At 38.2% G+C, this 26,386-nt stretch overlaps 1 long non-coding RNA gene and 1 other non-coding gene across 2 annotated transcripts; both read right to left on the minus strand.

The window, feature by feature from the left end:
• Positions 1–9,671: 9,671 nt before the first annotated feature.
• LOC125104061 (uncharacterized) lies at positions 9,672–14,002 on the minus strand. Its single transcript, XR_007128578.1, has 3 exons — positions 13,870–14,002; positions 13,792–13,794; positions 9,672–9,685 (listed from the first exon to the last, which is right to left on the minus strand). It is a non-coding gene; the product is annotated as an uncharacterized LOC125104061 (long non-coding RNA).
• A 613-nt stretch (positions 14,003–14,615) lies between these two features.
• LOC125105823 (U7 small nuclear RNA) lies at positions 14,616–14,676 on the minus strand. Its single transcript, XR_007129074.1, has one exon. It is a non-coding gene; the product is annotated as a U7 small nuclear RNA (small nuclear RNA).
• Between the last annotated feature and the right edge of the window lie 11,710 nt (positions 14,677–26,386).

Raw genomic sequence — 26,386 nt, forward strand, 5'->3', positions numbered from 1 at the left:
GGTGCTCAGAAGGAAGAGATTCTAAGGAGATTTATGCAACTCTCTTTTAAGATGCTTCGCATGCTGTGTATAATTTGCAAGTACATAAGGAAGTGAATGCTCAGAATCTAATATCCAGCGCTCATGTATTTACATTTGTATTTATTAAGTTCTTTGTAAATCTCAATTTAGCAGATGTCTTCTGACTCAGAATAAAGCTCTTCATGAGGGAGTCAGTGTGGCTATACAACAAAAGTCACATTATCATTTGAGTACAAATATTTGCAAACTAGAACAAACTGGAAAATTGAAGGAAAAAATACCCACTGGAATTTGTGACTCATTAAATTCTCATGTGCATGACATATTGTGAAAAACTTTGTTCAGTCCTTGGTTCAAAGGATTCTTTTCCTCCTCCCTTCTTGGCTTTTGACAGTAACAAAAACTTCATGGAAGTGTGTGTGTGTGTGTGTGTGTGTGCGCGCGCGTGCGTGAGTGTGCACATGCGAGTGTGTGCCACACGCCACTCTTTTCATACTTGAATATATTTCTAGAGGGTGTTATCTAGTGTGTCTGTTGCATCTCATGTTCCAAGGTCTAAAAAACATAGAAAGGTCACTGGTCCATCAGCAGACGTTTTCTCTGAAGGCGTATTACCGCTTGTGTGTGAACAACCTGTGCCTCACCCACCGCCAAATCCTTATCCCTTCACAAGCTCCTGTTTGTTTCTTGAGATATTTTTCCCGTCACCACCTCCTTTCTCTCTTCTGAACTTGCTCATTCTGTCTTTGCCACTAAATGCCATTCCATTACTGCATGTGTAATGTCAGCTTATCTCAGTTCTGGTTTTAGTTCAAGATGTTGACATTCAGATCTCTATCAGCTTCATGTTCTGTAATCTGTAAACAGTCTTGTCTCACATTTGCATTTATCTGAGGCTTGGGAGGTCCTGGCTTTTCCTGGAGGTGAATTTAGGCAGAAAGTGACACCAAGATGAAAATTACATATCTCTCTAGGGCTCGGTCTTACAAAGCTAATTGTGTTTGCCCAAAATAAAAGTCTCTTATTAATGTGTTTTGTTGTCTCCACCAAGGAAATGATCCAGATAGTTCTCAACCTGAATTATATTTTTAGCCTTTATTACTTCTAAAGCCAAGAATTCTGTAAGTTTACTGCACACGGTGTAAAGCAATACTTACTTTTACTTCTTCTAAGATAGTATTCTCTAAGTGTTGGTTCTAGAATTCTGAGGCTCTGGACTTTGATGATTCCATCACCACTTTTCTGGATTTATAATTATATGTGGGTTTCCTTCAATACTTCCTTCCATCTTGAGCTTCTGGGTTTGAAAATCTTATTTATTATCATTATTTGACACTGTTTCTATTCATGGGTGCAGATATGACTGTGAAGACAGATGCCTGGCCAATAGTTCTTCTTGTAGGGTATTCAGAAAAGAGCTGCTTTTATTTGTAGCTATCATTAATAACAAATGCCTCTGTTTCAGGTTCTGTTTCTTCACCCACTATTTTCTCTGTCTAAGTCCCCCATGTCTCATGTCCAAATTTCCTATCCAGGTAGGATCTTTCCCTTTTGTCCTGAATTTTGGCACTTTGTCTAATACTGTATTTATCTTACTGAAGCATTTATTTAATGCACTGTCAGTTGTTCTCTCTCCCAGGGGCAGATCGATAGGGGGATTTACATCTTATCAATCTTCCAAGTAGATATGGGAAGTAAGTAGTTGGATATTGAGTTCTGGAGCTCAAAGGAGAAGTCACAGGTAAAGATAAAGTTGGAATCATCAACATTAGATGGTATTGAAGCCATGGGAATGGATAAGATACTCCAAGAAGATAACATAGAAGGGGAGAGGGAAATGTTGGTATAGTTCAGCTCATAATAACATTTCAATTCTGCACATCTAATGTTCTGCTCATCTTTTGGTCCTTCTTTTTTATTCCTATCTTTCCTTGCACAGCCTTTCATTTTCTAGTACTAAATTTCTTAGTCACTCTCAATTTTTGATTTTTAAATTTGGTTGGTAGTTTCTTTCTTGGTAATTATGATTAATTGAAAATGTTGTCCAGAAAGTCTTTCCTTCCTCCTTGGGAGTCAGTGAGTACCTATGCCTTTCCAAGAGTCACTCTGGTCCCTCCCACCACTGCTTCTTTCCTTACTTGGTTCAGAAGACCAGAAGAGAGTTGAACAAGAGTCACTTAATATCTCAGGATTAGCCAAAGTAATAAGGCCCTAGTCTAAGGCAAATATTTCTCAGGACCATGGTCAGCAGCGCACATGTTCTGATTTCCTCTCTCCTCCCTAATTTTTAGTCCTTGCTATACCTGTGAATCTCCATCTTCAGCTCCTGGTCTCAGTTACTGTTTCTGCCTTCCTAGGGCAAACAAATAGTGTCTCTGTGGATAAACTGTGTTTCTCCAAGTTTTCTACCCTGCTCTTATTCCACTACGATGCCTTCCTTCATCTGCATCAAAAGTCCGGGTGAAAGTTGAACATGAGTTACTCCTAACACAATAGTTTGTCAAATTGAGAAAACTTTGTTTAAGGACACATATGTAACTTCTATGATAAGTTCAAGTTTTAGCCAAGAGAAAGTAGTTCTACTGTATCTCCCAGTAGGTCTTCAGTTTGCAGGACAGAGAAATGGGCAAAGACTCTTAGAGAAGAATAGCCATTGAGATTGCCAGGGAAAGGAAAAGGTTTTTGGATCTCATTTTACCAAATTATTTACCAAGAAAGAATCATATGCCAACCATAAATGAAATATGAAAAGAACACTTAGGAGAGTTAAGAAACTCAAGAAAGATAATGTGAGATCTGTAGCAGATTCTGCAAACAGTTATTCTTAGCTTCACTCGGTTAGGGATGGAGCCTGGGGTCATCCAGAGGTCCCTAAGAACATTTAGAATTCCTTGAGCATGAGCTGTGTGGTGCCTCAGAGGACACATTCAGCAATAGCTTCAGCTCGGAAGCTGGTAGAAGATGCCCAGCTGCTTCTAAGATTGTCTTAATGTGGTATGATGTTTAAGGTTGGGTTTAGTGTTTGTGTGAAAAGAGATGTCGACTCTGCTAAGTGACTTATAATTGTGTGCATGCTGTCATTCGTATGCCTCTGGAGATATCCTTGTGAATTTACAGAAAATTCTTAATGACTATCTCTAAGAGATTTGATCAGAATTATGAGTCAAAGATTTGATTGCATGATAGCTTCTTGCTTTATTCCTACACCCTAAATTAGAATATATTCTGGTCTATTTTCAATACGTTGCTAGTTTGTGTGTGGATTGTGTGTGTGCACGCGTGTGCGTGTGTGCATGTGTGTGTGTGTTAATTTTGATGATAAAATAAGAATACCTATTTTCAGTTTGATGGAAAAGGACATCTAGACCTCTGGGAAAAAGCTACTTAAACTCACTTAGTAAAAACAAATTCTTATCAACTGTAGTTGAAGGGTGGGGAAGGATAAAAAGAAATCTCTGGAGTCAGTAGGATTGACCAACAAGCTTAAAATCATTGCCCCTATTAACTACTGAGATCTCATAGGATTTCATGGAGGTGACTGGTTCATGTAGCCCTAGATTCTGGCACTGCATTTTTGGTGGCTTATGTCAGTTCCTGCTTGCCACACTCCTGCTCGCCACACTCCTGCTCATCTGGGCTGCAACTTTCCTTCTGTGGGTGTAGTCTAGCCCTATAATTGATCATAGCCAGTAAGAGTCAGGTTTGGAATTCTATCATAGGGAAATTCCACCCATAGACAATGCCTAGGTTTAATCTGCTAACTGAAGGGATAATCCTTTACAAATCTAAAGGCACTGACGGGGGTGGGGGGGTGGGGGGGTAGGGGGGCGGGGAAGCTGCAACCTTTTTTCCTAGTTATCCTGTGTGGGGAAACTTGTGTCCTACTTTCAAGTTTGTCTATCATAACGGTCTCAGTATACCTCTCAGCCAAGCCAGCCCAAGATATGCCACCAACATATTTGAAATAGTATGTTCTTACTTGTAAGTTTTTCTGTATTGCTGATAGATTTCATTGGTAGGTTATGTTACAGGCTAAACTATGGTCTCCTTGAAGTTTCCATAGACCGTTTAAGGTGGAGGGAAAAAATTCCTGGTAGCGTTATGTTATTCAGTCTTTTCTACATCACCAGCTTCACCTGCTTGGTTGACAGTTTCCATCAGCATATAAATATTTCTCTAAGACTTCCCCTGTTGAAAAACTTTCTTTTGACCCCACTTTTCTCCTTCCTTGAATAGCTGAACTTTTGGAATGCGTTATCTATACTCACAGTCTCTCTTTAGTTCTTTTTTTTTTTTTTAAGATTTTATTTATTTATTTGACAGAGAGACACAGTGAGAGAGAGAACACAAGCAAGAGGAGTGGGAGAGGGAGAAGCAGGCTTCCTGCAGAGTGGGGAGCCCGATGTGGGACTCCATGTGGGGCTTGTTCCCAGGACCTTGGTAAAGCGACCTGAGCTGAAGGCATATGCTTAATGACTGAGCCACCCAGGGGCCCCTATTTCTTTACTTCTTATCTGTACTTCCACTCTAGACATGTTTGTGTGCCAGCACTCCATGAAGACCAGTCTCCTTTCACTAAAACTGATCTCCTTAAAGAGCATCCCTGTCTTCTGTGTTGCCAATCCAGAGGGCTGTTCTCTGCCTTCATCTGATTTAGCCTTTGGGCAGTATCAGCCACTCATTAGTTGTTAATTGGTTGAACATTCTCTCCATCTACCAGCACTTTCAACTCTTGGCTTCCAAAGCACTGGACTCCCCCGGTTTTCCTCCAGCATCCCTGGCTGTTCTTTCTCAGCCTCTTCTTCTGGTTACTCCTCCCGTACTTAATTTCCAAATGTTGGCACACCTTGGAGTTCAGTCCAAAGCTTTTTTTTTTTTTTTTTTCCCTTTCTACTTACCCCTTTTTCCAAGGTTTTAATATATTCCCTGGTTAGGTCTGACTTAGACTTATGCCCTGTGCTCCTTACATATCCAGTTATCTGCCATTTTTTTTTCCCATTAGAATATCAGACTTTTAAATTTAAAGTGTTCAAAATGGAGGAGTTTCTCTGTCTCACAAACCTAATGTTCCTCTAATATTAAACCTCCTGGTAAATGGAATCACCACACTCTCAGTTGCTCAAGCCAAAAGTATAGAAGTTATGCTTGATTTTCCTCTTTCCTTCTGCTCTCCCCAGGTTAATCAACAAATCTTGACTCTACATTCAAATTGATTCAAAATCTGTCTACCTCTTTCCATTTGCATTATTACTACAAAGGTCTAAGTCATGAGTATTTCAACATTTTGTTGAGTGAATGAATGATTGAATAAATGAATGAGAAATTATCTCTGGAAATGATACTATTGTAGAGCTTTTTCAACATCACTTTGCTTTTACTCGGCTCAACGATTTTTCTCCCACACCTGTCACTGATTTCCAAGCAAGAAAGAGCAAAGTATTAAGTGCCCAAGCATCACATTTTGTATAAAGCTTAAAAGCACTATATTTAGAAAAAGTTGGCAAACATAAGCTCTCAAGTCCAATTAAATTCTGGCATAGTGAAAGTACTAATGGAGACAATGGACTGTAGTTGATATCTGGACAGGGAGTTTCTGACCATTTGTATTATGGGTATCTATTAATAAGCAGGCAGTTCTTGGAGAACGAGACATAGCAAATAAAATTTATTAGATTGGGGAAGACTGACTCTTTGGCTAACCTGGATTCAGTCTCTTCATTATGAGGAATATTGATCATAAAATCTGATTTGATTCAGCAAGTCATATCATTAAGGAGTAGCCTTGTAAATATCTCTAGACACCCAATCCTACTTAAGAAAAATTAGACTTCTGCTATAAAACTCCCTAAGGTAAACAAATACTGAGTAAGGATTGTGATCTGCTTCCTTACTATAGGCCAGTAAATGCAATTCAGTCAAGAGCATGTCCACACTATTATATTGTATCCAAATCTACATTTTGATTCTGGATACTCACAGCATTGTCATTGTAATATAGTTATCTAACCCAAAGGAATTTGATAAAAATGATGCTACCAATTTGACTTCTTCTGTTTTAAAAAAATTTTTTCCTAATTAATATACAGTAAAATTGACTTCTTTTGTATATATAGTTCTGTGGATTTTTAACCCACGTAAAATGTGCACCCCCACAATCAGGGTAGAGATGGGTGTACCACCCAAAAACATTCTATTGTATCACTCCCTTTTAGTCACATCCTTTCCTCACCCCAACCCCTGAGAATCACTGATGCCTTCTCCATCATGATAGTTTCGTCTCTTTGAGAATGTCACATCAATGGATTATAGAGAACACAGTCTTTTGACACTGACTTCCTGCACTTAGCACAATGCCTTTGAGATTTCTCCAGTTTGTTGTATGCGTCAGAGGTTTATTCCTCCGTACTGTTGAGTGTACTCTGTTGTATGTATGTATCACTCGTAACTCTTTTGGCCGATTGCACTAAGTTTCCTGATGTTGAATAGAACTAGTGAAAGTGGTTATCCTTGCCTTGTTCCCAGTATTAAACATTCAGCTTCCATCATTGAATACGATGTTAGCTGTAGGTTTTTTGCAGGTGTCTTATATTAGGTTGAGGAAGTTCCCTTGTATTCTTACTTTGCTGAGAATTTTTATCATAATGGTTTATTTCTTCAAATGCTTTCCCCATATATCATCTGGTATTTCTTCTTTGGGATATTGACATGATGGATTACATGATTGAGTTTTAAACAGTAACTAGCCTTACATTCCCTGGATAAATCTCCCTTGGTTGTGGTGTATTATTTTCTTTATGTACTACTGGATTCAATTTACTGATATTTTGTTGAGGAATTTTGCATCTATGTTCATGAAGAATATTGGTCCTTAATTTTCTTTTATTCTCATTGTCTGGATTTGGTATCAGGGTAATAGCCTCTGGCCTCATAAAAGGAGATGTGAAGTGTTCTCTGCTTTTCTGTTTTCTGAAAGAGACTTATAGGATTCACATGATTCCCTTTTAGATGTTTGGTAGAATTCACCTTGGAAGATATCAGAGACTGAAAAATTTTTTGGAAGGTGTTTAACTATTAATCAATTCTTAATAGTTATAGGACTGCTCAGATTGTTCTATTTCATCTTGAATGATTTTTGTTAATTTGTGTTTTGGGGGAAATTTGTGCATTTCATCTCAGTTGTCAAATTTGTAGGCATAATTTATACTCTTCCCTTATTATCCTTTTGATGTATGTGTGTCTGTGGTGATATCCTCTCATTCTTGATATTGGTAATTTGTGTCTTGCTTTTTTTTCTTCATGTCTTGCTATAGATTTATCAATTTTACTTATCTTTTCAAAAAATAAGCTATTTGTTTCACTAATTTTCTCTTTTTTTGTTTGTTTGTTTTAATTTCGTGGATTACTGCTCTTTACTATTTCTTTCCTTTGGCCTGCTATTGGTTTCATTTTGTTATTCTTTTTAAGTTACTTAAGGCAGGACCTCAGATTATTATTTGAAACCTTTATTTTCTCCTAATATAAGCTTTTTTTTAAAAAAAAAAGATTTTGCTTATTTATTTGAGAGAGAGAGTACATGCATGAGCTAGTGAGAGCATGAGCAGGGGAAGAACAGAGGGAGAGGGAGAAGCGGGCTTCCTGCTGAGCAAGAAGCCTGATGGGAGTCTCTATCCCAGGACCCCCAGATCATGATCTGAGCCAAAGGCAGACTGCTTAACTGACTGAGCCACCCAGGCGTTCCCAATATAAGCTTTTAATGCTGTAAATTTCCCTGTAGCACTGCCTTAAAAGCATCCTACAGATTTTGATGTTTTATTTTCACTTTTATTCAATGTAAGTTTTAAAAAAAATATCTCCTTGAGTCTTCCTCTTTGAACCATGGATTGATTATTTACAAATGTGTTTAATTTGCAAGTGTTTGGAGGATTTTTCTACTATCTTTCTATTACTAATTTCTAGTTTAATCCTGTTATGGTCAGAGAACTTACATACATTATTTAAATTCTTCTAAATTTGTTAAAGTTTATTTCTAAATAAATGGTAAATATTCAATGTGCATATGGGGAAAATGTATATTTTATTGTCATTGTTTTCTAAATATTATTAGATTTTTTTTTTAAGATTTTTACTTATTTATTTGACAGACAGAGATCACAAATAGGCAAAGAGGCAGGTAGAGAGAGACGGGGAAGCAGGTTCCCTGCTGAGCAGAGAGCCCGATACGGGGCTCGATCCCAGGACCCTGAGATCATGACCTGAGCTGAAGGCAGAGGCTTAATCCACTGAGCCACCCAGGTGTCCCGTAAATATTATTAGATTTACTGATAGTGCTCCATACTCTATATTTTTATTGATTTTCTATCTACTAATTTTATCTATTACCTAGAGAGAAGTGTTGAAGTCTCCAAAGACAATTGTGGGTTTTTTCTATTTCTTCTTTCAGCTTTGTCAGTTTCTGCTTCTAGTATTTTGAGGTTGTATAGGTAACTGCACATAGATTAAGAAATGTATGTCTTCTTGGTGAACTGACCCTTTTTATCATGATATTATGTCCCTCCTTATCTCTGATAATTTTCTTTGAAGTTTTTTTGTATGATATTAATATGGTTACATCATCACTTTTTTTTCATTAGTGTTCATATGGTATAACTTTTTTTTATACTTTGACTTTTAACCGACTTATTTTACTGTGTTTCAAGTGAGATTCTTATGCACAGTATATAGCTTGGTAGTTTTGTTTTTTCTTCTACCAATCTTTGTTTTTTTTTTCAATCTTTGTTTTTTTAATTGGTATGTTTAGGTGATTTAAAATTAATGTAAATATTGATATATGTTTGGATACAGGTCCACCGTTTTATGACTTGTTTTTATTTGTTTCCATGTCTTTTGTTCCTTTGTTTTTCCTTTCCTGCTTCTTCTGGGTTATTAGAATATCTTTAGTACTTCATTTTAACTCTATTTTTATTTTATTTTATTTTTTTGTTTTATTTTTTAATTTTTTAATTTCTTTTCAGCGTAACAGTATTCATTGTTTTTGTACCACACCCAGTGCTCCATGCAATTTGTACTTTCTCTAATACCCACCACCTGGTTCCCTCAACCTCCCACCCCTCTGCCCCTTCAAAACCCTCAGATTGTTTTTCAGAGTCCATAGTATCTCATGGTTCACCTCCCCTTCCAATTTCCCTCAACTCCCTTCTCCTCTCCATCTCCCCTTGTCCTCCATGCTATTTGTTATGCTCTACAAATAAGTGAAACCATATGATAATTGACTCTCTCTGCTTGACTTATTTCACTCAGAATAATCTCTTCCAGTCCCGTCCATGTTGCTACAAAAGTTGGGTATTCATCCTTTCTGATGGAGGCATAATACTCCATAGTGCATATGGACCACATCTTCCTTATCCATTCGTCCATTGAAGTGCATCTTGGTTCTTTCCACAGTTTGGCAACTGTGGCCATTGCTGCTATGAACATTGGGGTACAGATGGCCCTTCTTTTCACTACATCTGTATCTTTGGGGTAAATAACCAGTAGTGCAATTGCAAGGTCATAGGGAAGCTCTATTTTTAATTTCTTGAGGAATTTCCACACTGTTCTCCAAAGTGGCTGCACCAACTTGCATTCCCACCAACAGTGAAAGAGGGTTCCCCTTTCTCCACATCCTCTCCAACACATGTTGTTTCCTGTCTTGCTAATTTTGGCCATTCTAACTGGTGTAAGGTGGTATCTCAATGTGGTTTTAATTTGAATCTCCCTGATGGCTAGTGATGATGAACATTTTTTCATGTGTCTGATAGCCATTTGTATGTCTTCATTGGAGAAGTGTCTGTTCATATCTTCTACCCATTTTTTTATATGACTGTCTGTTTTGTGTGTGTTGAGTTTGAGGAATTCTTTATAGATCCTGGATATCAACCTTTTGTCTGTACTTTCATCACCAAGACAGCATGGTACTGGCATAAAAACAGACACATAGACCAGTGGAACAGAGCAGAAGCCCAGATATGGACTCTCAACTCTATGGGCAAATAATCTTCAACAAAACAGGAAAAAATATACAGTGGAAAAAAGACAGTCTCTTCAATAAATGGTGCTGGGAAAACTGGACAGCTATATGTAGAAGAAACTCGACCATTCTCTTACGCCATACACAAAGATAAACTCAAAATGGATAAAAGACCTCAACGTGAGACAGGAATCCATCAGAATCCTAGAGGAGAACATAGGCAGTAACCTCTTCGATATTAGCCACAGCAATTTCTTTTAAGATATGTCTCCAAAGGCAAAGGAAACAAAAGCGAAAATGAACTTTTGGGACTTCATCAAGATCAAAAGCTTCTGTACAGCAAAGGAAACAGTCAACAAAACAAAGAGGCAACCCACGGAATGGGAGAAGATATTTGCAAATGACAGTACAGACAAAAGGTTGATATCCAGGATCTATTTTTATTTTTTAAGATGGTCGTCTTTGTGCTAGTTTTTGAAATCTTATCACAGGAAATATTATTTATTGATGTCTAAAGAGTTTTGATTCCTTTTAGTTGAATGATGATGGTGATGATGATGATAATGATAATAATGGCAGCTATGATTTAATGGGCACCTGATATATGCCCTTTTCATACCTAATCTATAATCTTTATAACAATGTTCCATGGTTAAGTAACTTTTTTCATTTTATAGCTGAATCAAATTGAGAATTACAAGAGTCTTAATGTCTCACTCAAAGTCACCTTGATGGTAAGGAGGGGAGTCAGTAGGCCAGTCCCCATCTAACTCCAAAGGCTATGTTCTTTCCAGTGCAACTTTCACAGATTTGGCATATGTGACTTTAAAATACAGGATTTTGCTAATTCTCATGGCAATGAAATTTTATGATTGGTAAAATGATCGATGTGAAACTAATTTTGTGTTATGGCAGATAATCCATCCTCCCTCAGCTGCATGCCTTGCGTGGGAAAGTCTTTTCCCTCCCTGTGACCAGGAAACTCATGGGTCACAAAACTTTAGTTAAGGTCTCCTGACAATTTGTCTCCAGCTATAAATAACATCACACTTCTAGTTTGGATGTACTACATGTAGTTTAGTTATACTCTATCGTTCTCCCTTTCTTTTGCTCCAGATAGTTTATCCCAGCATCTCTTGAGCGTTATTGTTATATTGGATTATATATTGATACAGTGATCTATTGTTCCCATTTTTATTGGCTCATAAAGCTTCATAAAAAGCAGATGGTATATATTTGCTTTTGATGTTAAGGCCTAGGACCCTGCCAATGGATGTTTTACAGCGTCTGCTGTATTTATCAAGTAAACAGTGTTACCAAGAATCACGCACTTGCTCTTTATGCTGCGTATTCAAACTCCAAGAGATGCTATAACTACACATCCTGTAAGTTTTGCATTGTCCTGGAACTCTGGGTTAGGTAGTAGAGATGGTCCATTAAGTCACTTAGATACCATGCATCAATTTTATTTCGCTGGTGATAATCAAGAGATGGTCCATTTATCATGAAGCATACATTTTGACGTGATTATCTGAATGTGTTCTGCCCTATTTAAAAACAGTGTTTTAGATGATAACAAAGGGAAAGGAAACAAGCATTTGTTGAGTATGTACTACCTAGTGTTGCTTTAATGTATTATCTTCGGTAATCTTCTCAATAAGTCTGAAATGTAGGTATATTTTTGCATATTACTTCACAGATATGTCATTTGTACAACAGAGATTAAGTAATTTTATACAAGGCCATATAAAGTTAGAATTGGGGAACTGACATACAGTTTAAATTGTAAGACTCCACATTCCATAAACATTCTGGTAGGGAAAGTATCTGCTTTACCATTTTTTCCCCATGCTGATTGTCACTAATCAGATATCTCCAGAAAAATTCTGCCTTTTCCATTATTTTAGATCTGATTAGTAGTTTTATTTCTACTCAGTAAATATAATAACCAGCAAAAAGCAGGGTAATGTAATGATTAATAGCACAGACTTTAGAGTCAGACTATCTGGGTTCAGACTCTGGTTCTGCTATTTATTAACTATAATTTTGAGCAAATTACTTTCCCTGTGCCTCAGTTTTCTCCTTCAATAATAATAATACATACCTCAGAGGCTTGTTATGAGTATTAAATGAGTTAATCTTTTGAAAGATCTTAGAAAAGTGCATAGTACATTATAAGTACTACACACATATGCTTGCCAAATAAGTAACATTTATTTGTCATTTATTATGTATTTGATACTTTGCTAAGCACTCTGGATATAATACCAAATATATGGAAGGTACGATTATTGTCTCCATTTCATGAGTGAGGATGCTAGGGCTTAGAACAGATAACAGCTTGTCCAAGACCATATCAATGGTAAGTTCATTGTGGAAAACTAACCAGAATATAGGAGAAGAGAATAAAACTCATCCATAATTCTTTCACATAGGGAGTATTTTGGTTACATTGGGAGTATTTTCATTTGGAGTATTTTCCTTATTCTACCTTTCACCATAGATTATTGAAGTCATATTGAACATACAATATTCCATTTTTGTTTTGTTCCTTGACATTATATTAAACATTTTCATCTTAACATATCATTGACGGTTTTTCATTGTTGTTGTTAACATTGTTAGTGGTTGTACAATATTCCATCACTTAGATATGATATTTTATTTAATCCCTCTTTAGATGATAGATATAAAGTTATTTCAGGCTTTCATGCTAATACATAATATTACAATGAATATCTTTGCATTTGGATTTTTTCATAGGATATATTTCTGGGCTTGGAATTACTATATCAAATGATCAGATATTTTTAATGTCTCTTAAATGTACAAATAAGCTAATATTTTTAAAGGAACTTATTAAACACTATAAGCAAAAATACAGATAAAATATAAAAAGAGAACAGTCAAGTTACCCAGATACAGTTTTTTTTTTTTAAGATTTTATTTATTTGACAGACAGAGATCACAAGTAGGCATAGAGACAGGCAGAGAGAGAGAAAGGAGGAAGCAGGCTCCCTGCTGAGCAGAGAGCCCAACGTGGGGCTCGATCCCAGGACGCTAGGATCATGTCCCGAGCCAAAGACAGAGGCTTTAACCCACTGAGCCACCCAGGTGCCCCACCCAAATACAGTTTTTTTAAATGAGATTTTTTATTTTGAGATAATTATAGATTAGCATATATTAAGAAATACTGAGAGAGATCCTGTGTAAGCTTTACTCTACTTCTCCTATGGTAACATCTTACAACCTGTACTACGTTGTTACAACCAGGATGTCTCATTGATACAGTCAAGGTGAAGAACATTACTATCACTACAGCAATCCCTCCTATTGTCCTTTCATAGTCATAATACCTCCCCCCAACTCCCATCCCTGACATTTGGCAATTACTAACCTGCTCTCCAAGTCTATAGTTTCATTATTTCAAGAATGTTGTATAAATAAAATCACAAAAGGTTTGACTTTTTCACACTGGCTTTTTCCACTCAGCATAATTCCCTGGAGATTCATCGAAAGCCATGTGTGTCAGTAGTTCTTTTCTTTTATTTCAGGCATAGATGTACCGCAGTTTAACCATTCACCCATTGAAAGGCATCTGGATTGTTCCCAGTTTGGGGCTATTACAAATAAAGCTATTATAAAATTTGTGTATAGCTTTTGATGTAAACATAAGTTATAAGCTTTCATTCTCTGGGGAAAATACCTAAGTGTGCAGTTGCTGGGTTGTATATGGTAGTTACATATTAAGTTTTATATAAAACTGCCTGTTTTCAATGTGGCTGTTTTATTTTTCACTCTCAGAAGCAATGTGTGGATGATCTAGGTTTTTGCATCCTCACCAACATTTGGTACTGTTACAGTTTTTCATTTTAGCCATTCTGAAAGGTGTGTAGTGATACCTCATTGTGGTTTTAATTTGCATTGCCCTAATGACTAATGTTGTTGAACGTCTTTTCATGTGCTTATGTGCCATCTCATACATCCTCTTTGAAGAGAGGTTGTTTGTGTCTTTTGCTGATTTCCTAATTAGATTGTTTTTTAATGTTGAGTTTTTATATATTCTAGATTCTTGTCCTTGTTGGTTATGTGCTTTGTAAGTCTTTTCTCTTAGTCTATGGCTTGTCTTTTCATCTTCTTAAGAGGGTCTTTTATAGAGCAAATTTTTTATTTATTTTTTTATTTTAACTCTGATCTTTAAGATTTTTTAATTTTTTTGAGAGAATGAACACATGTGCACGAGTGGGGGGAGGGGCAGAGGGTGAGAATTTTTCAACAGACTCCCTGCTGACTAGGGAGCCTGATGTAGGGCTCAATCCCATGTCCCATGAGATCATGACCTGAGCCAAAACCAAGAGTTAGACACTTAAACCTACTGAGGCACCTAGGCACTCAGACCAAAATTTTTATTTTTGATGAGATCATATTTATCAGTTTTTTCTTCTATGGATTATGTTTTTGTTGTCAACTATAAGAATCATTTGCTTGGCCCTAGATCCCAAAGTTTTTCTCCTATTATTTTCTAAAAGTTTTGTAGTTTCCCCTGCCTCCCTGAGCTACCCCCCACCCCCACTCCCTGCCCAAGCCCTATGGTCTTTTGATAATGACTGGAAACCTACTGGACAAATTCTAAAAGAACTATGATATTTCATTTTATATTTTATATTTAAGTCTGTGATTCATTTTGAGTTAATTTTTGTATAAGATAAAAGATGTAAGTGAAGGTGTTTTTTTCTTTGTTCTGTCTTGTTTTTTGACTGTGAAGTTGGAATGATATCTCCCATTTAATTCTTTTTTTTATTTTTAAAGATCTTATTTATTTATTTGACAGACAGAGATCACAAGTAGGCAGAGAGGCAGGCAGAGAGAGGAAGGGAAGCAGGCTCCTGGCTGAGCAGAGAGCCTGACGCGGGGCTTGATCCCAGGACCCCAGGATCATGACCTGAGCTTCAGGCAGAGGCTTTAACCCACTGAGCCACCCAGGCTCCCCTCCCATTTAGTTCTTTTTCAAAATTGTTTTAGCTATTCAAGTTTCTTTGCCTTTTCATATAAATTTTGGAATAATGTTGTCTGTATCTACAATGTATCTTGTTGAAGAGTTTTGATATGGATTGCATAAAACTATATGTCAATTTTGTGGACAATTAATATCTTTCTTATTTGGAGTCTTTCTTTTTAAAAAAATTTTAATTCCCATATAGTTCACATACAATGTTATATTAGTTTCAGGTATACAATATAGTGATTCAACAATTCTGTATATTACTCATTGTTCATCATAAGTGTACTCTTTTTTTTTAAGTTAACATATAATGTATTATTTGCCCTAGCGGTACAGGACTGTGAATCATCAGTCTTATACATTTCACAGCACTCACCACAGCACATACCCTCCCCAATGTTCATAACCCAGCCACCCTATTCCTACCTCCCCACCCCCCAGCAACCTTCAGTTTGTTTGGTGAGATTAAGAGTCTCTTATGGTTTGTCTCCCTCCCTATACCATCTTTTTTCATTTTTTTTCTTTCCCTACTCCCCACATTCCCCACCTTGCCTCTCAAATTCCTCATATCAGAGAGATCATATGAAAATCGTCTTTCTCTGATTGACTTATTTCGCTCAGCACAATACCTTCTACTTCCATCCACATTGCTGCAAATGCTAAAATTTCATTTTGATGGCTGCATAGTATTCCATTGTGTGTGCGTGTGTGTGTGTGTGTGTGCGCACGCGCGCACCACTTCTTCTTTATCCATCCATCTGCTGATAGACATTTATGTTCTTTCCATAGTTTGGCTATAGTGGACATTGCTGCTATAAACATGCAGGTGCACTTGCCCCTTCAGATCACTACATTTTATCTTTAGGGTAAATACCTAGTAGTGTGAATGTTGGGTCATAGGGTAGCTCTATTTTCAACTTTTTGAGGGACCTCCATACTGTTTTCCAGAGTGGCTGCACCAGCCTGCATGCCCAGCAACAGTGTAGGAGGGTTCCCCTTTCTCTGTATCCTCTCCAACATCTGTCATTTCCTGACTTGTTAATTTTAGCCATTCTGACTGGAGTGAGGTGATATCTCATTGTGGTTTTGATTTGTATTTCCCTGATGCCGAGTGATGTGGAGCACTTTTTCATGTGTCTGTTGGCCATCTGGATGTCTTCTTTGCAGAAATGTCCTCTGTGCATTTCTTGATTGGATTACTTGTTCTTTGGGTATTGAGTTTGGTAAGTTCTTTATAGATTTTGGATGTTAGCCCTTTATCTGATATGTCATTTGTGAATATCTTCTCCCATTCTGTCAGTTGTCTTTTGGTTTTGTTGACTGTTTCCTTTGCTGTGCAAAAGCTTTTGATCTTGATGAAGTCCCAATAGTTCATTTTTGCCCTTGCTTCCCTTGCCTTTGGCAATGTTTCTAGGAAGAAGTCGCTGCAGCTGAGGTCGAAGAGGTTGCTGCCTGTATTTTCCTCAAGGATTTTGATGGATTCCTGTCTCACATTGAGGTCTTTCATCCATTTGAGTCTATTTTTATGTGTGGTGTAAGGAAGTGGCCCAGTTTCATTCTTCTGCATGTGGCTGTCCAGTTTTCCCAACACCATTTGTTGAAGAGACTGTCTTTTTTCCATTGGACATTCTTTCCTGCTTTGTAGATCAGTTGACCATACAGTCAAGGGTCCATTTCTGGGCTCTCTATTCTGTTCCATTGGTCTGTGTGTCTGTTTTTATGCCAGTACCATACTGTCCTGATGATGACAGCTTTGTAATAGGTCTTGAAGTCTGGAATTGTGATGCCACCAACTTTGGCTTTGTTTCTCAACATTCCTCTGGCTATTTGGGGGCTTTTCTGGTTTCATATAAATTTTAGGATTATTTATTCTATTTCTTTGAAAAAAATTGATGGTATTATGATAGGGATTGTCTTAAACATGTAGATTGCTTTAGGTAGCATAGAGATTTTCACCATATTTGTTCTTCCAATCCATGAGCATGAACCATTTTTCCATTTCTTTGCATCTTCCTCAGTTTCTTTCATGAGTACTTTATAGTTTTCTGAGTGTAGATTCTTTGCCTCTTTTGCTAGGTTTATTCCTAGGTATCCTATGGTTTTGGGTGCAATTGTAAATGGGATCAACTCCTTAATTTCTCTTTCTTCCATTTTGTAGTTGGTGTATAGAAATGCAACTGATTTCTGTGCATTGATTTTATATCCAGACACTTTACTGAATTCCTGTATGAGTTCTAGCAATTTTGGAGTGGAGTCTTTTGGGTTTTCTGCATAAAGTATCATATCATTTGCCAAGAGTGATAGTTTGACTTCTTATTTGCCAATCTGGATGCCTTTAATTTCTTTTAGTTCTCTGATTGCTGACACTAGGACTTTTCTAGTACTATGTTGAATAGCAGTGGTGATATGGACATCCCTGCCATGTTCCTGAGCTTAGGGGAAAGCTCTCAGTTTTTCCCCTTTGAGAATGATATTCACTATGGGTTTTTCATAGATGGCTTTGATGATATTGAGGCATGTACCCTCTGTCCCTACACTTTGAAGAGTTTTCATCAAGAAAGGATGCTGTACATTGTCAAATGTTTTTTCTGTATCTATTGAGAGGATCGTATGGTTCTTGTTCTTTTATTAATGTATTGATCATACTGATTGATTTGCAGATATTCCAACCTTGCAGCCCAGGAATAAATCCCACTTAGTCTTGGTGGATAATGCTTTTAATGTACTGTTGGATCCAGTTGGCTAGTATCTTGGTAAGAATTTTTGCATCCATGTTCATCAGGGATATTGGTCTGTAATTCTCCTTTTTGATGGGGTCTTGGTCTGGTTTTGAGATCAAAGTAATGCTGGTCTCATAAAATGAGTTTAGAAGTTTTCCTTCCATTTCTATTTCTAGGAACAGTTTCATCAGAATAGGTGTTAATTCTTCTTTAAATGTTTGGTAGAATTCCCCTGGGAAGCCATCTGGCCCTGGGCTCTTGTTTTCTTGGGAGATTTTTGATGATTGCTTCAATCCCCTTACTGGTTATGGGTCTGTTCAGGTTCTCTATTTCTTCCTGGTTCAGTTTAGGTAGATTATATGTCTCTAGAAATGCCTCCATTTCTTTCAGATTATCAAATTTGTTGGTGTTTAGTTGCTCATAGTATGATCTTATAATTATTTGTATTTCTTTGGTTTTGGTTGTGATCTCTCCTCTTTCATTCATGATTTATTAATTTGCATCCTTTCTCTTTTCTTTTTGATAAGTCTGGCCAGGGGATTATCAATCTTATTAATTCTTTCAAGGAACCAGCTCCTAGTTTTGTTGATCTTCTACTGTTCTTTTAGTTTCTATTTCATTGATTTCTGCTTTTATCTTTATTATTTCTCTTTTCATGCTGGGGTTAGGCTTTCTTTGCTGTTCTTTCTCCAGCTCCGTTAGGTGTAGGGTTAGGTTGTGTACTTGAAATCTATCTTGTTCCTTGAGAAAGGCTTTTATTGCTATATACTTCCATTTCAGGACTGCTTTTGCTGTGTCCCAAAGATTTTGAACAGTTGTGTTTTCATTTTCATTTGCTTCCATGAATTTTTAAAATTTCTTCTTTAATTTTCTGGTTGACCCATTCATAATTTGTTAGGATGCTCTTTTTTTTTAAAACTTATTTGACAGAGATCACAAGTAGACAGGCAGGCAGAGAGAGAGGAGGGAAGCAGGATCCCCGCTGAGCAGAGAGCCCGACGCGGGGCTCGATCCCAGGACCCCGGGATCATGACCTGAGCCGAAGGCAGAGGGTTTAACCCGCTGAGACACCCAGGTGCCCCTAGGATGCTCTTTAGCCTCCATTCATTTGAGTTCTTTGCAACTTTCCTCTTGTGATTGAGTTCTAGCTTCAGAACATTGTAGTCTGAAAATATGCAGGGAATGATCCCAATCTTTTGGTGCCAGTTGAGACCTGATTTGTGGCCCAGGATGTGATCTAATCTGGAGAATGTTCCATGTGCAGTAGAGAAGAATGTGTATTCAGTTGCTTTGGGATGGAATGTCCTGAATATATCTGTGATGTCCATCTGGTCCAGTGTGTCATTTAAGGCCTTTATTTCCTTGTTGATCTTTGCTTAAATGATCTATCCATTTCAGTGAGGGGGGGTGTTAAAGTCCCCTACTATGATTGTATTATTGTCGATGTGTTTCTTTGATTTTGTTATTAATTGGTTTATATGATTGGCTGCTCTTATGATAGGGGCAAAAATATTTAAAATTGTTAGATCTTGTTGGACAGACACTTTAAGTATGTTATAGTGTCCTTCCTCATCTCTTATTATAGTCTTTGGCTTAAAATCTAATTTATTCGATATAAGGATTGCCACCCCAGCTTTCTTTTGATGTCCATTAGCATGGTAAATTGTTTTCCACTCCCTCACTTTAAATCTGGAGGTCTCTTTGGGTCTAAAATGAGTTTCTTGTAGACAGCATATCAGTGGGTCTTATTTTTTTTATCCATTCTGTTACCCTGTCTTTTGATTGGGTCATTTAGCCCATTTGCATTCAGGGTCACTATTGACAGATATGAATTTAGTACCACTGTATTGTCTGTAAGGTGACTGTTACTGTATATTGTCTCTGTTCCTTTCTGGTCTATGTTACTTTTAGCCTACTTTTGCTTAGAGGACCCCTTTCAATATTTCCCTTAGGGCTGGTTTGGTGTTTGCAAATTCTTTTAATTTTTGTTTGTCCTAGAAGCTTTTTGTCTCTCCTTCTATTTTCAATGACAGCCTAGCTGGGTATAGTATTCTTGGCTGCATATTTTTCTCATTTAGTGCTCTGAATATATCATGCCAGTCCTTTCTGGCCTTCCAGGTCTCTGTGGATAGGTCTGCTGCCAATCTAATATTTCTACCACTGTATGTTACAGACCTCTTGTGCTGAGCTGCTTTCAGGATTTTCTCTTTGTCACTAAGACTTGTAAGTTTTACTATTAGATAATGGGGTGCAGACCTATTTTTATTGATTTTGAGGTGGGTTCACTGTGCCTCCTGGAGTTTGATGCTTGTTCCCGTTGCCATATTAGGGAAATTTTCCACTATAATTTGCTCCAATATACCTTCTGCCCCTCTCTCTCGTTCTTTTTCTGGGATCCCAATTATTCTAATATTGTTTTGTCTTATGGTATCACTTATCTCCCAAATTCTCCCCTCCTGGTCCAGTAGTTGTTTGTCTCTCTTTTGCTCAGCTTCTTTATTCTCCATTGTTTGGTCCTCTATATCACTAATTCTCTCTTCTGTCTCATTTATCCTAGCAGTTAGAGTCTCCATTTTTGATTGTACCTCATTAATAGCTTTTTTGATTTTAACTTGGTTAGTTTTTAGTTCTTTTATTTCTCCAGAAAGGGACTTTTTTCTCTAGAAAGGGATTCTCTCATATCTTCCATGCTTTTTTCAAGTCCAGCTAGCACCTTGATAATCGTCATTCTGAACTCTAGTTCTGACATATTACTAATGTCTATATTGATTAGGTCCCTGGACATCAGTCCTGCTTCATGTTCCTTTTTTTTTTTTGGTGGTGGGTTTTTCTTTCTTGTCATTTTTTCCAGGTAAGAATAGATGAATGAGAGAACAAAATAGTAAAACAAAACAGTAAATCAGAAAAATACACATTAACCAAATTAGAAGAGGCCCAAAAACAGGGGAGGACCAAAACCAGGGGGAGAAGATAAGGGGAAAAATAAAAAGATGAAAAAAAAGTTTATATATATATATATATATATATATATATATATATATATATACACACACACACACACACACATATATACACCCAAAATCAAGCGGTGGCTCTGTTCTATTCACCAGTCACTCATATATATGAGTGACTGGTGAATAGAACAGAGCCACCGCTTGATTTTGGGTGTATTCTGGTCTCTTAGAAGAAACTACATCCCAAAAATTTAAAGAAAGAAAAACATATATATATATATACACAAAAATAAGGGTACACAATGAAGGAATGGAATATGATGTAAATATGAAAATTTAAAAGGATTCTGAAAGAGGAATTAAGATGTTGGTTAGAAAAATAAAAAAGAGAGAAAGTGATCAGGCTGGAGACTAGAACAAAGTCATGTGCTAGATTTAGGGTATAGTTTGATCTATTAGAAGAAACTGTATCCCAAAATTTTAAAGGAAAAAACCTATATGTATATAAAAAATAAGGTTAAATACAATGAAGGGATAGAATAGTGCTATAAAATAATAAAGAAACTATACTTAGTCTGTAAATAAGTGTAGCTTTTAAAACCTTATCACTTTATAGTATGTAATGTTTCATCCAAATAATTTTTGTATTTTGAAAAAATATTAAAGTTTAATAGTGCTGTAATATTTTCCCAGAAAAAAAGAATATTGCTATAACAATGAAAATTTAAAAACATTTTTAAAAAAGGTATTGATAAGACAGCTAAAAAAAATTAAAATAGGAAAGAGAAAAATTTAAAAAATAGAATAAGAAAAAAATAAAATTTAAAAAAGTTAACGTTGAAAGACCAAAGGATCATGAGAAAAAGCCATGAATTCTGCATTGCTTTCCTCTAGCTCAGGAGTTCCACAGTTCTCATTGATTGGTGAACTTTGTCTTGGCTGGATGTTCTTGCTGATCTTCTTGGGGAGGGGTCTCTTGCAGTGATTCTCAAATGTCTTTGCCTGAGGCAGAATTGCACCACCCTTGCCAGGGGCCAGGCTAAGTAATCTGATCAGGTTTGCTCTCAGTAGCTTTTGTTCCCTGAGTGTTTTCTGTAGAGCTTTGGAGGATGGGAGTGAGGATGGCAGCCTCTAAGTCTCTGGCCTGCAGTAGCCAAGATCTCGGGGCCCCACTCCTCAGTGATCCCTCAGAGAAAAGCAGTCACTCCCTCCTGTCTCCCTGGTCCCTGGCTGCAATCTGTGTTCACCCAGCCTGTGACCATGCTTTTCTATCTCTGGCACATGGCCCTGTTTGGAGTCTCCAAACCCAGCGGATTCCTGCTATGCACTCCCGCGCCACTCCTCTTGGAGGAAGAAGGAGGGAGTCTCTCCAGATCTGCCACTTGTGGGTCCCTGCTTGAAGAGCAGAGGTTTGACTGTGCCTAGGATCGCAGTTTAAAGGAACCCCAAGCTGAGAGTGCACTCCTCGGCTCCGTCTCTGTAGCTGGTTTCCCTGCTCTAATACCTGGGAGCTCTGCCACACTCAGACACCCCCAGTCTTTCTGTGACCCCATGGGTCCTGAGACTGTCCCTGCGAGGACTCCACTCCACCCCTGGAGTGATGTCCCTCCATGGAGAAGACTTTTGAAAGTTCTGATTTTGTGCTCTGCTGCTCTACTGCATACTGGGAGCTGGCCCCTCCCCACATGGTCTATCTTCCCATCACTTGGGATTCACTTCTCCGCACACCCTACCTTCCAAAAAGTGGTCGATTTTCTGTTCCTAGAATTGCTGCTCTTCTTATCTTCTATCTCCTGTTTGTAGGCATTCAAAATGGTTTGCTAACTATCTAGCTGAACACCTGGGACCTGATGATATTTCAGTCTCCTACTCCTCCACCCTCTTGCTTCCTCTCTCCATTAGTGTACTCTTAATCCATTAGCATTTCTTGTAGGGTGGTTTAGTGATCATGAATTTTTTTAACTTTCATTTGTCTGGGAAACCTTTATCTCTCCTTCTATTTTGCATGATAGCTTTGTTGGGTATTCTTGGTTTCAGGTTTCTTTCTTTCAGCATTTTGAATATATCATGCCACTCTCTTCTGACCTGCAGAGTTTCTGCTGAAAAATCATCTGATAGCCTTGTGGGATTTCCCTTGTATGTAACCGTGCTTTTAAAAATTCTCTCTTTATCACTACTTTTTGCTGTTTTAATTACTATGTGTCTTGGTGTGGACCTCTTTGGGTTGATTTTGTTAGTCTCTCTCTGCTTTCTGGATCTGGATTTCTGTTTCTATCCCCAGATTTGGGAAGTTTTCAGCTATTATTTCTTCCAATAAAATTTCTATCCCCCTTTTCCCTCTTTTCTCCTGGGATCCCTATAATGCAAATGTTATTATACTTGATGGTGTTACTGATTTCCTTAAGTCTATTTTCCATTTATTTTATTATTATTATTATTATTATTATTATTATTAATCTTTCTTGTTCATCTTGTTTTCCATTACTCTGTCCTCCAGGTCACTGATCCATTCTTCTGCTCCTTTTATCTACTTTGTATGCTATCTAGTGTATTTTTATTTTTAATTCAATTTAATTTTTTTGAGAGAGAGAGAGAGATTGCACATGTGGATGGAGTGAGGAGCAGAAAGACTCTTAAGCAGGCTCTGCACCCAGTACAGAGCCCAACACGGGGCTTAGTCCTTTGATCCTGAGATCATGACCTGAGCTAAAATTAAGAGTTAGGCACTTAACCAGGTGAACCACCCAGTTTCCCTACTGTATTTTTAATTTCAGTTACTGAGTTCTTCATCTCTCTTTTTTAAATGTTTCATATCTCTTTGTTGAGCATCTCATTGAGGTCCTTCACTCTTTCTCAAGTCCAGTGAGTATCTTTATGATTATTACTTTAAATTCCCTATCAGGCATATTAATGATTTTTATTTCACTTAGGTCTCTTACTTTGATTTTTTTTAAAGATTTTATTTATTTGACAGACAGAGATCTCAAGTAGGTGGAGAGGCAGGCAGAGAGAGAGGATGAAGCAGGCTTCCTGCTCAGCAGAGAGCCTGATGTGGGGCTCAATCTGAGGACTCTGGGACCATGACCTGAGCTGAAGGCAGAGGCTTTAATCCACCGAGCCACCGAGGCACCCCTATTACTTTGATTTTTGTCCTGTTCGTTCACTTGGGACATATCCTTCTGTCTCCTTATTTTGTTTAACCCTCTATGTCTGTTTCTGTGTATTAGGAAATCCAACTACATTGCCTACTCTTAAAAGCAGTGGCCTTATGCAGAAGAGGTCCTGTAGTGCCCTAGAGTGCAAAGTCCCCTGTGCACCAGAACCTGGGGTTCCAGTGGTGTCTTGTGTGTTCTGTGCATCTTTTTGTTGTGGCTGAGTTGCTTTTGCCTTTAGTCCAGTTGTCTGCAATGGCTCTCTTTGCCTGTTGTGGGCAGGGTTTGGTCCCTGTGTTGTTTGTGGTCAATCTGGGGCTGCTCTGGGCTTGAGTTGAGTCAGGCAAGGCATTTTCCAGAGATGCAGTAGCATGGAACTGAAGGGTGCTTTTCCTATGTTGTCCCTGAGAAGCTTTTGTTGGTGAGCGGGTAATGGGGGCTGCAATCAGACCTGATGTCTGTCCCCAGCCCATTGCTGGGGCTATATTCAGGCAGAATGCTGTTATCCTGCTCTCTTCCTGAGGTGGTACTGGCCCCTGTCATGGCTGCTTGCACACTGCCAAACTCGTGGCACTTCTTTGGATGGGCTTTAGCCAAGGGCGTGTTGGAGGGAAGTCCATAGGGAATGTGTGGGTGGGGCACATGGTTAAGAAGGTTTAAGCAGTTCTGCTGTGGAAGGAGACCTGGATCCACTTTAGAAAACTCCTGCCACAGGGATGGGGAGGAAGGTCTATAGGAGAGCATGGGGCAAGTCATGCTGTTAGCAAGCAAGATAGAGAGTATTGATCCTAGCCTGGTTTCCATAGGTGTGCATATATCTAGGCTGGGATTGGAAGAGAGAAATTATCCCTGCTAGTTCCTTTGTTCCTGGAGGAGTCTCTTAAAGATTCTTATCCCTCCAACTCGTATTCTGAGATTACTAAATAACTCTCCCTTCCGTATGCCCCAGGTGTTTTTCAAAAACTACTGCTTCTTTTGTTTTTAACCCTTTATTTTTTTAATTTAATTTAATTTAATTTTTTTTCAGTGTTCCAGAATTCATTGTTCATGCACCACACCTAGTGCTCCATGCAGTACGTGCCCTCCTTAATACCCACCACCAGGCTCAACCAACCCCCCACCCACCTCCCCTCCGGAGCCCTCAGTTTGTTTCTCAGAGTCCACAGTCTCTCATGGTTCATCTCCCCCTCCGATTTCCCCCAACTCACTTCTCCTCTCCATCTTCCCATGTCCTCCGTGTTATTTCTTATGCTCCACAAGTAAGTGAAACCATATGATAATTGACTCTCTCTGCTTGACTTATTTCACTCAGCACAATCTCTTCCAGTCCCATCCATGTTGATACAAAAGTTGGGTATTCATCCTTTGTGATGGAGGCATAATACTCCATTGTATATATGGACCATATCTTCTTTATCCATTCGTCTGTTGAAGGGCATCTTGGTTCTTTCCACAGTTTGGTGACTGTGGCCATTGATGCTATGAACATTGGGGTACAGATGGCCCTTCTTTTCACTACATCTGTATCTTTGGGGTAAATACCCAGTAGTGCAATTGTGTGGTCATAGGGTAGCTCTATTTTTAATTTCTTGAGGAATCTCCACACTGTTCTCCAAAGTGGCTGCACCAACTTGCATTCCCACCAACAGTGTAAGAGGGTTCCCCTTTCTCCATATCCTCTCCAACACTTGTTGTTTCCTGTCCTGATAATTTTGGCCATTCTAACTGGTACAGATATATATAGAAGAATGAAAGAATGAAAGAATGAAAGTCGACCATTCTCTTATACCATACATAAATTCGAAATGGATAAAAGACCTCACTGTGAGGCAGGAATCTATCAAAATCCTAGAGCAGAACATAGGCAGTAACCTCTTCGACAAAAACTGCTGCTTCTATGCTATATCTCCCTGGTTCTTTAGGGGTGGGGACTCAGTTTCTTATTGCCCTTCATGCTCTTCAGAGCCCAGCCTGCTAATTTTTAAAGTGCTAGACATTAAGACCCACTGTTTATAAAAATTTAGGAAATTGGGGTACCTGGGTGGCTCAGTGGGTTAAGCCTCTGCCTTCGGCTCAGGTCATGATCTCAGGGTCCTGGGATCGAGGCCCTGCATCTGGCTCTCTGCTCAGTGGGGAGCCTGCTCCCCCCCCCCCCCGCTTACTTGTGATCTGTCTCTCTGTCATATAAATAAATAAAATCTTAAAAAATAAATTTTAGGAAATTAGGCCCCTCTGGTTTTCAAAGCCAAATGTTATGAAGATTTGTCTTCCTCATGCAAGATCCCCAAGTGTGGGGTGTATGGTGTGAGGGTCAGTTTATCTCCCCTCTCCTTGCCTGTTGTATCCCTCTCTCCCATAGACCACTCCTCAGGTCCATTTACTTCCCAGTTGTGTCTATTTCCTTCTTACCCTCTTCACTGTGGCCTCTTCTCCACATTTAACTGTAGAGAGCCTGCCAGTTGTCAGTTCATTTTCCTGGTTATTTACACTGATGTGGGTATAATCTAGTTGTACTCCTGGGACAAGATGAG

Source organism: Lutra lutra, chromosome 7, assembly GCF_902655055.1.
Source record: "Lutra lutra chromosome 7, mLutLut1.2, whole genome shotgun sequence".
In the NCBI taxonomy this organism is placed as follows: domain Eukaryota; kingdom Metazoa; phylum Chordata; class Mammalia; order Carnivora; family Mustelidae; genus Lutra; species Lutra lutra.